We start from the raw sequence: 12,822 nt of genomic DNA, 5'->3' as shown, positions 1-12,822 counted from the left end.
TGCACACACGTCAGAAACCATACCATAGGCAACTACGACAAGTGCCCACCAAGATGCCATAGCATTTCTTTATAACTGATTTGTAAATACCAAGAAATATGGGTAAGTTAGTAAGTGTTCTCACAATTTAGAAAATGGTAAGTATGTGAGGTGATGAATATGTTAATTAGCTTGATTTAATCATTTCACAATGTATGCACCTATCAAAGCATCATGTCTGTACACTGCAAGTATATATAATTACTATTTTTCAATAATACCTTAATAAATCTCGGGTTGGGGTGGGGGAGGGAGATGTGCTGAGTAAGCAAATTGATTTCAGGCTAAAACAAAAGACCTCAAGGAGATGGGGTTCAAGTTGGGCTTTGAAGGATGGGCAGGACTAAGACAGAGGAAGCTTTGAGGATGGGGGATCCTGGGATTGGCATGAGTGTAACTCATGAGGCTATCCTGAAGTTGAGATGAGAGAGTGGGGTGCCTAAGAGCCTCAGGTCTGCAGTCTTGGGCTCCCATGTCCTGGCTGAGTGACCATGGGCCAGTTCCATAAGCCTCTGTGGGCCTCCATTCCTAGCGCTGGCTGGCATTGGCATTATTCTGAAGACTGAACAAGATAAAGCATGTAAGGAACACACAGGGAGAACCAGGCATCGTCAGGTATTAAACAGAGTTAAAGAGACTCATCTGTCTGCCAAGAGACCCACCTGTCTGCAGAAGAAAGCTGAAATTGGAAAGTAGTGCAAGACCAAGTTGGAAAGTTACAAAGGAGGGCTATAGGGAGCTCAGACTTCATTCAGGGAGAGATCTGAGCCCCCTGAGAAGAGTCACTTTTACGGTGGCCTCTCTGAGCAGCACGTATACAGCAAAGTGGGAGACTCTGGGGAAGGGAGTCCAGGACAGGGTGCCAAAGGCTCCACAAGAGTGGAAAAGGCTGGGCCTGGGCACTCGCCATAGGGATGGAAAAAAAAAAGGGTAAGGACAAGAGACCAGATTAGGTGGTGCCAAGTGTGGGAGAAAATGAGAGGAGCTGAAAACGAACTCCACTCATGCAATGTGGTTTCCTGAAGACGTGCTAGAAGAGACAGGGCATTCATGGAAAAAATGGGGAGATCTCAATAAAGATTGTCATTAGCTACCTTGTATCGTTGCTGATTTCTTAGTATCGAGAAATGCACAAGAAAATGTCAACATTGGAGGAAGCTGGGCGAAGGGTACATGGGGAAAACTCTGTGCTTTCTTTGCAAATCTGTAAATTAAAATTATTTCAAAACACAAAAAAACTCCAGGTCTATTTGGGTGGCTCATCACATCATCAATGAAGAGGGAGGCCAGGCAAGCAGCAGTATGGAGGTGGATGGGGAGTTGACTCAGCGGCTTATAAGGCAGCATGGCTGATGGGAAGACCAAGGCCTTGCTCACGCCTTGACTGTGAGAGCGACCTTGTAACCTACATCCAGCCACGTGAGGCCTCTGGATGCATCTGGCCTCCTGGGGAGGAGGAGTCATCTCCTGTTACTACCCTCATTCTTTGTCCCCAGTCAGTCTCCCCAAGTCAGTTACAGCACCCCTCAAACCCCCTGCTTCCGGTTTCAGCAACTCTGCCCACGAGGAGAAGTGTCAGATGGCACTTCCAAAGAACTTCATTTCAGGCCAAGAAGCTTCTATTCTGAGGCCCACAATAAACCAAGGCTTCATAAGAAAAGAAAGAATATGCCTAACATCAGCTCTCAATAGCTAAATGATGAATTGAGTAAGTCACACACCCAGTGATGCTCAGAGCTGGGGATCTGCACTCACCTGTACCTCACTCTCTATCTCTACCCGCCTCCCCACCTGCACCACAGGGCCCCTCGCACAGTAGGCCAAGAATGGTCTGGTGCATTAACACACACACACAAAAACACAGCTTTACAGAAGAGCTTCACCTTGTCATAAAAGCACCAACGCTGGGGGTTACAGAGATCTTCTAAAAAGCTGTCTAGTCTCCCTGGCCTAGGGAAGGAATCTAGTATTTCCCATCTAGAGTGACTTTAACCATTAGTTCTGAATGTCAATGCCATATAATGAATAAATAGAGAGATTATCTATAACCCCTCTAATGATGAATTACCCATCTGCAAAGGGTTCCCATCTATAACACTTTATAGATAGATGATGAATACATAGCATAAATTCTTCAGCAAAGAAAGGGAGAGATTCTGGGCCAGGGGCGGTGGCTCACGCCTGTAATCCCAGCACTTTGGGAGGCCAAGGCGGGCGGATCACTTGAGGTCAGGAGTTCGAGACCAGCCTGGCCAACATGGCAAACCCCGTCTCTACTAAAAATACAAAAAAAAAATAGCTGGGCATGGTGGCAGGCACCTGTAATCCCAGCTACTCAGGAGGCTGAGGCAGGAGAATCACTTGAACCCGGGAGGCAGAGGTTGCGGTGAGCCGAGATCGCACCACTGCACTGCAGCCTGGGTGAGAGCAAGACTCCGTCTTAAAAAAAAGAAAAAAGAAAAAAAGAAAGGGAGAAATTCTGAATGCTGATAAACATTTGTTGATTTTACTTAATGACATGGTTCTGTGATCTTTAAATTCATTCCTACTTAAATAAAATATGTCTTGTGCTAAATTATGAAATCAGAAATCAGGCTGTTTGCATGAGAATAAAATTAGAGAAGAACAAGAGAAAGAGATGAAATTCCAGTCCCAGTTTTCAGCCTGAAGAAAATCCCTTAACTTTCAAACATGTGCGTCAATCACGGATTCTGTGTGGAGACGTGAGAAATCTGAGCAGCAGTGGCCCTGAAAGATCCTTTTACCACGCTATAGATGGAAATGTGTATCAGGCAGAGAGGTCAGGACAGAAGATCTCTCAGGTCTCTTTTAAATGTGAGCTTCTGGGATTCTCCTTATAATAGAGTTTAGATTGTTGTTATGCTCAAACAAAATTACAGAGAATCCCTCAACTATAAGATATTAGGTATGTGCAATGGTGTGCTGGATGGAGCTGGCTTGTACCAGCTCACTAGAGACCACCGTTAAATTTTCAGGAATTTTATAAGCCAGCTGTCAAACACAATAACGAGAGAATGTTCAAGTCAGTGGAACTCCTCTGTAAACTACCATGGTGGATACATGTCATTACACATTTGTCCAAACCCATGGAATGTGCAACACCTTGAGTGGACCCTCATGTAAACTATGCACTTTGGGTGATAATGGTGTGTCAATCTGGGTTCATCGATTGTGACAAATGTACCGTTCCGATGGAGGGTCACGCCGGAGGAGTTGGTGGGGAGGCTGTGTTGGGGGACTGGGCAGAGAGTACATAGGAAAGGTACCTTCCTCTCAATTTTACTGTGAATCTAAAACTGCTCTAAAATACAGATTTAAAATTTTTTTAAATGTATTTTGAAAAAAAACGTTAAATAAAAGTTAACTTTTATAGTCATAAAAAATAATAAGACCATATCACTTCCCTGAATGAAAGCTATCATACTTGGAAACAAAATTCAAATTCTTTACCATTAAAAAAAAAAGTCATACTGTAACCTACAAGGCTCTGTCTGTTTCTTCTAACCGCATCACCTATCACTCTTCTCTCTCATTTCCCTAAAATGTAAAACCCACAAGGAAGGGAAGTGATTTTTGTCTCTTTGGTCTACCTCTATATCACAGGTGCTTAACAGGTAACTAGCAGCCGGGCGCGGTGTCTCACGCCTGTAATCCCAGCACTTTGGGAGGCCAAGGTGGGCAGATCACGAGGTCAGGAGATCAAGATCATCCCGGCTAACACGTTGAAACCTTATCTCTACTAAAAATAGAAAAAAAATTAGCCGGGCGTGGTGGCGGTCGCCTGTAGTCCCAGCTACTCGGGAGCCTGAGGCAGAAGAATGGCGTGAACCCGGGAGAGGGAGCTTGCAGTGAGCCGAGATCACGCCTCTGCACTCCAGCCTGGGCGACAGAGTGAGACTCCACCTCAAAAAAAAAAAAAAAAGTAATTAGCACATGACAAAAGTGTAATGAGTATGTGTTGAATTCAGTTCTCATCAACCATATTTTCTTATTCTTTCTTGTGTGGCAGATGTATTTTCCAAAACTGGCTTCAACAATATTTCCCATTCCACTTCCCTTCCTCACAAGGTGACCGCACTTGACTTCCCTCCCATCAGAAGGTAAAATCTATGTTCCTTTTCCTTGAAGCCTTGTTAGAACTGTGACTAGAACAGAAGCAATACTACGTGACCTCCAAGGCAAAGTCATTAAAAGCAATACAACTTCTTCCTGATTGTATTGAGATGTTTATTCCAGAGCCCAGTCCCCATACAGCAAGGAAACTGAAATAGCACATGGAAAAAAGCCTGTATGCTGAAGAGTTGACACAATGGCCCACGGCCCCAAAAGTTTGCGGAGTAAGTCATGTTGAAAATACATACTCAGGCCCTAAGTTTGCCACATCAATTAATTCCCCATGAGGCAGAGATGAGTCACCCCCAACAAATGATGCACAAATCAGATTTGCAAGCAAAATAAATGATAGTCATTTCTTAAGCCACTAAGATGTGGGGGAGTTTATTGCATGGTATTGGTAATTAGTAAACCTTGGTTCATTTTACTTTTGGCTTCTTCCTGCTTCGGCCTTTTCATATTCGATTTCATCAGCCTAGAATTTTCTTCATTCACAATTCACTTATCCTGTGCCTTCACCTTATGCAGGTCTCTGCTTTTGACACCTCCTCTTTTACTCAACCATTGGGTTTAGCTGCATGTAACAACAACGACAACCTTTTAACAGCAGTTTGGAGACTAAATATGATTTTTTTTCTGCCATACACAGAGAAGTCCAACATAGTTGGATATTGGCATTTGTTCAACAGTTCAAAGACGTCATACATAAGTTCTTATTTTATTGTTTCTATTTTTAATTTTTTTTTCCTCTTCTACTTACATTTCAGGAAGTAAGGAAAAAGACAAGTTTCCCACGACAACAGAATCAGTTACCATTAAATTATTATTCAGAAACTCCATGCAGTGAATTCATTTCACTGGTCAAAATTTGTCATAGGATCACTTCTAACTATAACGGAAGGTTATATATTTTTAAGGAGTGTAAAATATCTTATTGATAATTTTATATTGAGGCTGGGCACGGTGGCTCACGCCTGTAACCCCAGCACTTTGGGAGGCCACGATGGGTGGATCGCCTGAGCTCAGGAGTTCGAGACCACCCTGGGCAACACGGTGAAACACCATTTCTACCAAAGTACAAAAAATTAGCTGGGCGTGGTGGCGCACACTGATAATCCCAGCTACTTGGGAGGCTGAGGCAGAATCACTTGAGCCCGGGAGGCAGATGTTGCAGTGAGCCAAGATCGCACCACTGCACTCCAGTTTGGGCTACAGAGTGAGACTCTGTCTCAAATAATAATAATAATTTTATATCGATCATATGTTAAAATGATAGTATTTTATTGGGTTAAATGTTACTAAATTTTTAAATTAAATTATATAATTGTATAAGAAGAGTAATTATATAATAAAGTTGTAAATACTCAAAACATGACTTTCTGATTATTTGATGACATCTTCCTATTCTTATGCTCTTAAGGTTACTTCCATCTCCTGCATCTGTATGGAGGAAGTACTTGTCCCTGCTCCTCCCCAGGGACTTCACAATGGTCACCTGAAATCAACCATGGCAAGGACTTACACTAAGGAAACTGGGCTGCTGTGAATCAAGGGTTTTTTTTTTTTTTTTGAGACGGAGTCTCGCTCTGTCGCACAGGTTGGAGTGCAGTGGCGCGATCTCGGCTCACTGCAAGCTCCGCCTCCCGGGTTCACGCCATTCTCCTGCCTCAGCCTCCCGAGTAGCTGGGACTACAGGCACCCGCCACCGCGCCCGCCTAATTTTTTGTATTTTTAGTAGAGACGGGGTTTCACCATGTTAGCCAGGATGGTCTTGATCTCCTGACCTCGTGATCCGCCCGCCTCGGCCTCCCAAAGTGCTGGGATTACAGGCGTGAGCCACCACGCCCGGCTGAATCAAGGGATTTTTTTCCCTCATAAGAGCCAGTTGTTAAACTTTCACCAGCAACTCACTGCATATATGTGAACCTCAAAGACAAAAAAAAAAAAAGGGACGCTGTATTGTGTCAGGGAGAAGGAGTGGGGGAGAGGAAAGTAAAAGGGGAAGTGAAAACAGGGAGAGAGCAACGTGGGAGGGGAGTGGGGGAGGGGAGAGTCGGGAGGGGAGGGGCTGCAGAAAGGGTGGGAGGAAAGCAAGGGGGAGAGGAAGAGGGAAGGAGAGAAGGAGAGAAAGAGGGGAGGAGAGAAGGGGAGAAAGGGAAGAAGAAGGAGAGAAAGAGGGGAGGAGAGAAGGGGAGAAAGAGGGAAGGAGAGAAAGGGGAGGAGAGAAGGAGAGAAAGGGGAGGAGAGAAGGGGAGAAAGGAGAGGAGAGAAGGAGAAAAATAGGGGAGGAGAGAAGGAGAGAAAGAGGGGAGGAGAGAAGGGGAGAAGGGAGACATGGAGAGAAAGGGGGAGTTATTTTATGTGTTTAGTATCCCAAGGAAAACAAGGGTTCTATATGTGTAAATTATTTCAGATAACTAGTATTCAACTCTTTTTCTTCAAATCTCTCTAAGGGATTCCTCGTGTGCCTGCCTTTGGGGTCTGAATGGCTCAGGTCACTCCTGTGGCCAGGCATCCTGCCACACTGCCTCTCGGGACACGCTCCAGGCTGCAACAGGCTCAGAGATCTCTGCCTTATACAGTGTATAAGACGGCTCTGGTCTTCCGAGCTTTTTATAGATGCTGTCTCCTCCCTTACTGTCAGGCTGTCAGCTGTCACTTCTAGATGTTCTCCCAGAACGTATACCTAGCAGCCTAGTTTGTTGCTTCTAAATCTAGTGAACTAAAAAAGCAGAAAACCAAACTTGTTAGAAATGTGGCTAAAGTAAGAGCACAGAAGCTCTACATGGAAGCCCAAGGACCTCTGTAATAAATCAAGAACATACCCCAGAATACCCCAAAATATCATATCTCTTTAGGGTCTCAAAGCTACTCTTTCTGCTTTTTTTTTTTTTTTTTTTTTTTTAATTCGAGATGGAGTCTTGCTCTATCACCCAGGCTAGAGTGCAGTGGCGTGATCTCGGCTCACCTCAACCTCTGCTTCCTGGGTTCAAGCGATTCTCCTGCCTCAGCCTCCTGAGTAGCTGGGATTACAGGTGTGTGCCACCATGCCCAGCTAATTTTTTTGTATTTTTAGTAGAGACGGGGTTTGCAATGTTGGCCAGGCTGGTCTCAAACTCCTGACCTCAAGTGCTGGGCTTCCCAAAGTGCTGGGATTACAGGCGTGAGCCACTGCGCCCGGCCTAATGTTTGTATTTTTAGTAGAGATGAGGTTTCACCATGTTGGCCAGGCTGTTTTTGAACTTCTGACCTCAAGGGATTCACCCGCCTCGGCCTCCCAAAGTGCTAGGATTACAGACGTGAGCCACCGCGCCCAGCCTAATGTTTGTATTTTTAGTAGAGATGAGGTTTCACCATGTTGGCCAGGCTGTTTTTGAACTTCTGACCTCAAGGGATTCGCCCGCCTCGGCCTCCCAAAGTGCTAGGATTACAGACGCGAGCCACCGCGCCTGGCCTCTTTCTGCTTTCCTTTAGGTTCCTTCACTCAGTTCCAAATGACTGGAGTTAAAAAATTCATGACTTCAAGGTTGGTGAGGTTTCACTAAATATATGAAATATTCACCTGAGACAAGCTGAAAATGAAATCGGACATGATATTAACTAAATAAGAAAGGGAATCACAGTCCCATCACGGAAGTAACACTCACAAGCACCAGCCGCCGTGTTCCCTTAGCAATCTGCTTCCTCCTCCTGAGGCGCGCCAGCTACGAGGCTGCCTCTCCCAGTGGCCTCAAAAGGCTTCAGAGCAGCTCAAACTGCAGCCACCAGACATGGGCAGTGGTGGACAATAAGTGCTGGCGGAGGCAGCCCCATTTTCCAACAGCTACCACCTGGAGCTGGCCCCAGTTTGGGGATCTGCTCGTTCCCTGCCCCTCTTTGTTCACATCCCCAGAGGAAAGGAGGAACAAAGAGACCCCGGGACATAACCCCAGACCCTGGTGTCACAAAGCAAGATGGCACCATGGGAGAAGTCTCTAGGGCTCTTTTGTTCCCCAGAGGGCTGTTACCAAGAAGAGCAGCATTTGGCTGGGCGCGGTGGCTCAGGCCTGTAATCCCAGCACTTTAGGAGGCTGAAGCAGGTGGATCACTAGTTCAGGAGATCGAGACCATCCTGGCTAACACGGTGAAACCCCATCTCTACTAAAAATACAAAAAATTAGCCGGGTGTGGTAGCGGGCACCTGTAATTCCAGCTACTCGGGAGGCTGAGGCAGGAGAATGGCGTGAACCTGGGAGGCGGAGCTTGCAGTGAGCCGAGATAGTGCCACTGCACTCCAGCCTGGACAACAGAGTGAGACTCAGACTCCGTCTCAAAAAAAAAAAAAAAAAGAAGAAGAAGAACAGCGGTATGCGGCATGTGACACATGGTATATGGCACGTGGCCCACTCACAATGCGATCTGGTGTACTGGCACTGACTGGCACATCCAGAGTCCACACCGACCTCCTGAAAATGCATTCCTCTATTTTTCTAAACTTGGTCTTTGGTCTGACACTAAATTTTGAAAATGAGAAAAGTACTTAACTTCTCGCTGAATTCACTATGTGAAATACTGCACTTCACATTTATTTTCATCTCTTTTTCTTTGTAGGGTTTTGTTTGTTTTAAAATAGTCTGATAGCAACATAAAAGCTCTAATTCTTAGGCCTGTTGCCTGTTTATCTAGGCTGTCACACACAAAAATTTTAAATAACTATAATAGAACAATAAAGCTACCCCAAAAATAGAGGAAAATTCTCAAAATTACCCTCCTTGCACTGAGTGTTTAACTTGTAAAGAAAGAAACAACAAATGTTCTAAAATTAAAAATAGAAACTCCAGAAATAATCCTATTATTTTAGTTCTACTTTATGCCTGCCACATAGTAGGCCCATAAAAGATATTTATTGCGTGACTGGCTGGATGGTTAAATAGATTCATTACTGCCAACTGGACAATCTGAGGTCAACCAGCCTTCCCCAAGGACTTTAGCCAGCAGAACTGGTCCAGAAACATATTTGAGCCTAGAGAAGAAATGTAATTAACTAGGCAAGTCAAGTCTTCTGTAACACAAAATCTGAGTATCTTTTCTTGGACTGGGAGCCCAGATATTTTAAAACCCTTGCCTAAGGCAAGTTCAGACCTGTCCACCAACCAGCTGATATTTATTGAATATTTACAGCACAGGGGCCATTTCCAGGAAATGCAGATGGAGTATAGTGAGCAAGACAGAAAGGCTCTACCTAATATTAGAACATACTCACTAGAATCTATATAGGGCCAAACATACAAGGTCTCCTGTCTTAGTCAGTTTGGGCTGCTTTAACAGACTACCACAGACTGGTGGTTTAAATGGCAGAAATATATTTCTCACCATTCTGGAAGCTGGGAAGTTCAAGATCAAGGTACCACAGATCCTATGTCTAGTGAGAGCCAGCTTCCTGGTTTGCAGATGGCTAACTTCTCAATGTGTTCTCCCATGATGGAGTGCAGAGAAAGAGAGCTCTCTTGTGTCTTTTATAAGGGCACTAATCCCATTCATGAGTGCTCCACCCTCAGGACATAATCACCTCCGAAAGGCCCCTCTCCCAATAGTATAATACTGGGGCTTAGGATTCCAACATATAAATTTTAGGGGGATATAAACATTCAATCTACGGTATCCCCTTATTTGTAACCACAGTGCAGTGAGGGAAGATGATCTTTAAATGAATGGTGCTGGGTCAACTGGGTATTCCGAATTCAGGTCTGATGGGTCACATGCCAATGTTGTAACAAGGTTCAAGGCTGGCACATTTCACACATGCGTGTGAACACTCAATCATCATGCTATGAACTACAAAAGGATCATGAATCGTAATCTCTACATTATACCACACATAAAAATGAATTTCAGATGGATTACAGATCTATATATTAAAGGTAAAATAATGAAGCATCAAAAAGGTAACATAGAAAAACATTTTCATGACCTTGTAGCAGACAAAGATTTCTTAAATAGGTTGAAAATGTACCAAATATAAAGGAAAAAGCTGACAAATTGGAAAATATTAAGATTAAGAACTTCTGTGCCTCAAAAGTCACCATTCAGAGAGGGAAAAAGGCAGTTTACCAAGTGGGACATATATTTCTGACAAAGGACTCATATTTAGAATGTAAGAGATCAATGTCCAGGATATATAAAAGACAACCCAAACCCAAAGTTGTTTTTTTTCTCTTTGAAATGGGCAAAAGAATTGAACAAGCACTTCACAAAGAGGATATCCAAAGGCCAGTAAACACATGAAAAGGGGCTAGACTTGACTAGTCATCAGGTAAATGTAAATTCGAACCATAATGCAACACCACTATATTACATAACAGATGGCTAAATGAAAAAGTCAGAAAATAGCAAGTGTAGGTGAGGATGGGAAACAATCAGAACTTTCATATAGTGCAGTGGGTATGTAGATTGGTGCAATTACTTAAGAAATCATCTGACAGTACCTAGCAATGTTGAATATATACTACTCTATAAGCCAGCAAGTTTGCCACTCTGTATGTAAGCCAACGGAAATGCAGACATAGGTTCACCAAAAGACATATGCAATAATATTCTCGGAAGCTCAATTCAGAATAGCTCAAAACTGAAAGCCTCCCAAATGTCCATCAAAAGTAGAATTAATAGGCCGGGCGCGGTGGCTCACGCCTGTAATCACAGCACTTTGGGAGGCCGAGGCAGGCAGATCACGAGGTCAGGAGATCGAGACCATCCTGGCTAAGATGGTGAAACCCCATCTCTACTAAAAATACAAAAAATTAGCCGGGCGAGGTGGCGGGTGCCTATAGTCCCAGCTACTTGGGAGGCTGAGGCAGGAGAATGGCGTGAACCCCAGGGGGCGGAGCCTGCAGTGAGCCGAGATCGCGCCACTGCACTCTAGCCTGGGCGACAGCGAGACTCCGTCTCAAAAAAAAAAAAAAAAGTAGAATCAATAAAAAGCAACTGTGGTGTATTCACACATGGAGTACTATGTGGCAACTGAAATGATCAAACCTCAAATGACATGCAACAATGTGGATGTATCTCACACATCTAATGTTGAACAACAACAACAACAAAAAACAGACATAAAAGCTTTTAAGAAGGCAAAATTAATCAGATGACCTTGGAGGGAGGGCAGGGGGCTGACAATGGGATGAGCACACACAAGGGACCCCTGCAGTGCTGGCACTATTCCATTTCCTGATCTGGAAGGCGGGTGGGTTCAATTTGACAAAATTCATCAACTGTGCACTGACACTTGGGTTTTGTGTACTTTGTATGTTATACTACAATAAAAAGTTTTTTTGTTTGTTTGTTTGTTTGTTTTTTTGAGACGGAGTCTCACTCTGTCGCCCAGGATGGAGTGTAGTGGCACAATCTCGGCTCACTGCAAGCTCCGCCTCCCGGGTTCACGCCATTCTCCTGCCTCAGCCTCCCAAGTAGCTGGGACTATAGGCACCAACCACCATGCCTGGCTAATTTTTTGTACTTTTAGTAGAGACGGGGTTTCACCATGTTAGCCAGGATGGTCTCGATCTCCTGACCTCGTGATCCACCCACCTCGGCCTCCCAAAGTGCTCGGATTACAGGCATGAGCCACCGCACCCAGCCTACAATAAAAAGTTTTTAAGAAAATACTCTCATTCATGTCTTTACCTCACAGTACTTTCTGTTCTTAGTCCCTTGGCCATGCCAAGATTCATCCTGCCAGAGGGTGTTTGCATTAACTGAGCCTGGTATGTCCCCCCAGGGCTTTGCACACTGCTGGTGCCATCTCTCATCATGCAGGCCGAGATACAAATGCAATGAACTCCTCAAAGAAGCCATTCCTGGCTCCAGTAACCTGGCCACAGTCTCTCACTCATTATCGTATTAGCTTTATTTTTTTCCTAGCACTACTCCTGAGCTGAAGCCATTCCGATTTATTTATTTGCGTTTGTTTTTAAGAGCACAGGGACTCTTTCGCTGTTGTATCCTAAGCACCTGTGTCCCTAGCACCTAAAAGTACGTGTGGTATTTTGACCTCACTAATTTCAAACTTATATCCAAACAAAAGTCCACCCACAAGTGTTTATACCAGGCTTTCTCATAATCATCAAAAACTGAAGCAACCAAGATGTCCTTCAAGAGCCAAGTGGATAAACTGTGGTACATTTATACAATGGCATCTTATTCAGCCATAAAAAGAATTGAGCTATCAAGTCACAAAAAAAAAATGGATGAATCTTAAATGTATATTGTGTAGTGAAAGAAGTTGGTCTGAAAATGCTGTATACTATATGATTTCAATTATATGATATACTGGAAAAGGCAAAACGATAGCAATAGGAAAGAGATCAGTGGTTCAGGAAGAAATGGCAGAGGTTGGCCTGGCACGGTGGCTCACGCCTATAATCCCAGCACTTTGGGAGGCCCAGGTGGGCAGATCACCTGAGGTCAGGAGTTCGAGATCAGCCTGGCCAACATGGCAAAACCCCGTCTCTACTAAAAATACAAAAATTAACTGGATGTTGAGGCGCATGCCTGTAGTCCCAGCTACTCGGGAGGCTGAGGCAGGAGAATCGCTTGAACCCAGGAGGCAGAGGTTGCAGTGAGCTCAGATCGCACCACTGCACCCAGCCTGGGTGACAAACCAAGACTCCGTCTCAA

At 44.3% G+C, this 12,822-nt stretch overlaps 1 protein-coding gene and 1 non-coding gene across 2 annotated transcripts in view; both read right to left on the bottom strand.

Moving 5' to 3' along the window:
- PPP1R14C (protein phosphatase 1 regulatory inhibitor subunit 14C) overlaps window positions 1-12,822 on the bottom strand; it is a 116,996-nt gene that overhangs the window by 85,149 nt on the left and 19,025 nt on the right. The window lies entirely within an intron of this gene.
- LOC112134075 (small nucleolar RNA U13) lies at window positions 9,897-9,999 on the bottom strand. Its single transcript, XR_002915658.1, has one exon. It is a non-coding gene; the product is annotated as a small nucleolar RNA U13 (small nucleolar RNA).

Source organism: Pongo abelii, chromosome 5 (assembly GCF_028885655.2).
Source record: "Pongo abelii isolate AG06213 chromosome 5, NHGRI_mPonAbe1-v2.0_pri, whole genome shotgun sequence".
NCBI classification, from domain to species: domain Eukaryota; kingdom Metazoa; phylum Chordata; class Mammalia; order Primates; family Hominidae; genus Pongo; species Pongo abelii.
The sequence above is the reverse complement of the archived record's forward strand: the minus strand, read 5'-3'. Positions and strand labels throughout refer to the sequence as shown.